Source organism: Sceloporus occidentalis, unplaced genomic scaffold (genome assembly GCF_023333645.1).
Source record: "Sceloporus occidentalis isolate IW3139 unplaced genomic scaffold, rSceOcc1.0.p SCAF_163, whole genome shotgun sequence".
NCBI classification, from domain to species: Eukaryota; Metazoa; Chordata; class Lepidosauria; order Squamata; family Phrynosomatidae; genus Sceloporus; species Sceloporus occidentalis.
The window spans coordinates 273,608-277,503 of NW_028317143.1; positions in this window are offsets into that span (position 1 = coordinate 273,608).

Below are 3,896 nucleotides of genomic sequence, written 5' to 3' on the forward strand. Positions count from 1 at the left end.
GGTTCTAGAGGGTTCTACTTATCGACTTTTATCGACATTTTACACAACGTGACTGTTTTGGTGTCAAGCCTCCAAAAGAGAAGAATGTCCAGTGCCTATTACATGGGACAGTGCTTTACGGTGAACAATGTATTCAAATCTTGTTTTATTATTTCTCTATAATATAAATATTTAATATTTATTAGTTTCATTTAATATTTATCACCAGGATATGAAAAAGTACCTTTGCCGTTCCTCACCAAGAAGAACCGCATTCTGTACTTGAAAGACAGCTCTTATTATGTACAGAAACGTTCGGAGAAAGCATTTTATACTTTATGCATCAGTGAATTAGCTACTTCTAATGCAGTGGCCATTAATGAATGTAAATGCTGTGTGTTTTATCTTCGCTCTTAATTATTGTAGCTTACAGGAGGGCAGATTCCACAAAGCAATTCCATTAAAAGGTATTCATTGGAGTCATTCTGATAATTCTCCCCCCCCCCCTTCAATATTTTGGAGAATTGCTTTGTAATATACAGGTATATGTATCGAGTCATTTCACACTTTTAAAAAAAAAATGAAAGGACTAGACACATATACCTATGTTCAAAAGTACGGTGTCAAAAATTAGAAACAGTGGTCAAATAAGATCGGTATGGGTGGCAGTGATAAAGAACAATTTTTCCAATAGACTGAAAAAACTGCATATTGTATGAAATATCGGGGCTTATAGTTCTATATATAACCCCTACGTAGTTCAGTTATAATGCGATTTCCTAATCTTTCAGACCCTCGGACCACTGTTGCAACAGGAAGGCTTCTAATCTTATGGGAAAGGAGTATCTACAATCTGAAATGAATAGGGTATCCAATAGTAACAATGAAAGCCTATTAAACTACGTTGCAAGTGCTTTAATATGCATTCTTCAAACATAGGGCAAAAAAATAAGTACTTGTATTCGGGAGAAGCTGCAGCTCCAGAGCTGCAACAGAACATACCCTCAATGGGAGAGCTTTTCGAACATTTGTGTAGGGGTCTCATTATACCCTCTCTGGAGTAAGTCAGCTGTTGGAAAGGGAAAATGTATATGATGGTATTCCACAGAATCCCCACATGGAAAATTAAAGGGACCCCCCGGCTATCCTATATGTATAAATTCCTAGAGAATTAACAAAAAGACATTCCAAATGACAAATACTTTATTATTGTATGTAAAAAAAAAAATATGTTCCTATGTAAAAGTTCATGTGTTTTCTAAAGCTAAAAAAAGTATACGAGTGATAGAGGATATTTCTTGATCCAGTGAGACATAGCTCTTATTTTACACTGATATACATAGGATGCTTCGCTTTAACCGGTGTAAATTTAACTTAAATTCAAATATAGCCACATGAATCTTATGGTGTGTTAAAATGTATTGTTTGTATAAAAGAATTATATACTTTTGCGGGTGGAAAAAAGTATAAAATTTAACAATAAAGATATAAAATCGTGTAGAAAAAAAATAATGGAAAAATATAATGTTCAGGATTTCTAGTGTTTGATAAAATTGTATATAAGTGTTTAGTGGCATGAAATGAAATGACTGGTTTCACTTTCATGTTAATGTGATATACTAGCTAACAACATTAACCTCATGTTTTTTTGGGGGAAAAAGGGAACATATTTTATACCATATTATAACAATTAAAGGGGAACGACTACATCCAACCTAAACCATAATCAAATACAACTATTATTATTATGTCATTAATAACCTTTATTTTTAAATTAATTTATGGAGATTTTTGGCCCCGGATTTGGATTCCTGCTGGCAACTACTTCCCGGCAAGTCTGACGGATACACATACACTCTCACGCACACACTTACCCATTGTATTCTTTTTTACACTCCTGGCCCTTAGTTTTATTTAATTTTTATTAATATTATTTCATGTATTAGCATATTTGACATAGTTTACATCAAATTGCATCTTAAAAAAAAATGTAAAATTCAAAACACTCATGTCCAGATTTTTTTTTTTGCCCACATGTTAAGCGAACATTGTGATGCTTTTACTCTGACGGAATGGATTCCGTAATCGAGAAGAGGAAAAAGTTGGTATATTTTGCTATATTATAATGTGCTTTATACACCGTCCAGTGATTTGTTTTAAGAAAATGTAACTGATTAACCAACGCACAGTTATTAAAGAAAAATAACAAGTCTTGCAACTCTATTAGATTAGTATTCGGCGCTGTGGGATGGCTACTTATAATATATTCCCATAGGCTCCATTGTTGATGTAGCCATGCCGGTATAGCAGAGTGTTGTATGATGGCTTATTTTAAAGGGGTTGTTCCACCTACTTTGTGTGGCGTAATGTTTTTTTTTAAAAAACCAAACGCAGCATTAGAAACAGAATACTTTGGTCTTTCCCAGACAAAAAAAAAAAATGTGTATATTTTTTTTAGGGAATGCCTTAATTGAAAAAAAAGCAGGCACCAATAGGATTTGCCATGGAAATTTGGGAACAAAGCATAGTTAAACCCTTCAGAGGAAAGAATAAAATGATAGACCTGCTGAGGATTATTTGCTTAACGTGAAATTAATGTTTTGTCAAAGTGGAACTGCACCTTTAATACCCCATCTGCTGCAGTGCGCGGGCAGAGTACATGTTTTTGGGATCCAGCGAGCTACGTGAACGCGCTCGCCCTCTAGAATTGCTTAATGCGTCACATGAATTCTACGTTTTTACATGTTTCGGCATAGTGTATTTCAGACTGTGCTTTATTAATATTCTAATAAAGTTTATGAACCAGCGAACCATTCGCCACTCATCTTTGGATCGCGTGTGCGTTGTGAGTCAATATCAGCGGAACGAAAATGTTGAAGAATCTTGGACATGCTTGGAACTTTGGCTTTAATACAACTTAACGTAAGCAAGTCATTGGGAATGCATCCTACACGCAGCGGCCATATTGACTTCATTAGGGGACTTTGCTCTGCTTCATGACTTGACTTTCTTGGTGGCCTCAAGCCAAGATAACAATAATTTTTTTCTCTTCGCAACATTTCCACTGAACTCGGTGATATTTTCATTGTCGCCCCTAAGAGTACCCCTAAACTTAATAATACAGTCCTTGGTACACAGACCTTCCAGGTGAGATATACCCCCAAAACCTCATTTGCTGAAGCTTTGTATTCAACATAGAGATACCCACTAAAATGTGTGTAAAAGGGCACCTGTTGGTGCTTTTTTAGTTAAATGTCCACCAGATAACCTCTTGCTGCTATTGCATCCTCTAAAGGGGACACTATTACAGAGCACTATTAAAACAAAGCGTTAAATATACTTTTTAGAGCAAAAAAAAATGTTCCTCAAGTTGTTAAAATGGCCGCCATCGGTACATTTCCATCTGGTAAACACAGCTACCTCTTCCATCGCCTAAACTGTATTACTGGCCCGGGTTCCTGCGCCATAGAGCTCCAACCCTGATGAAAAAGTCAACGGTATATCGGTCTGTCAATGAAAGAACTGGACTAGAAGAATGAAATGGATCTTGGACTGTCTTAAAGGCAAAAAACATAGTGTCAGGGTTCTATTGACATTAGATATTTTTGAAGAACCACAAAAACGTAAAACCCTTAAATATTCTACTCTTAGCTATAAATATTTTTAACATTAACCGAAAACAGTAACTAAAGAAAACAATACTTACCAGGTCTTTCTTTGGATAAGAAAGAGTATGGAAAAAAAGCATTGTAGGCTCCAGGCTATGCTAGAATCTAGCTCAATGACTAAAGAAGATATATATATATATATATATATATATATATATATATATGTATACATAAATATATGAACGTATAGATGAATTCTTTTGACTGTTCAGAGTACATCTGCCTCTCCTTTATAATTGCATGTGAGAT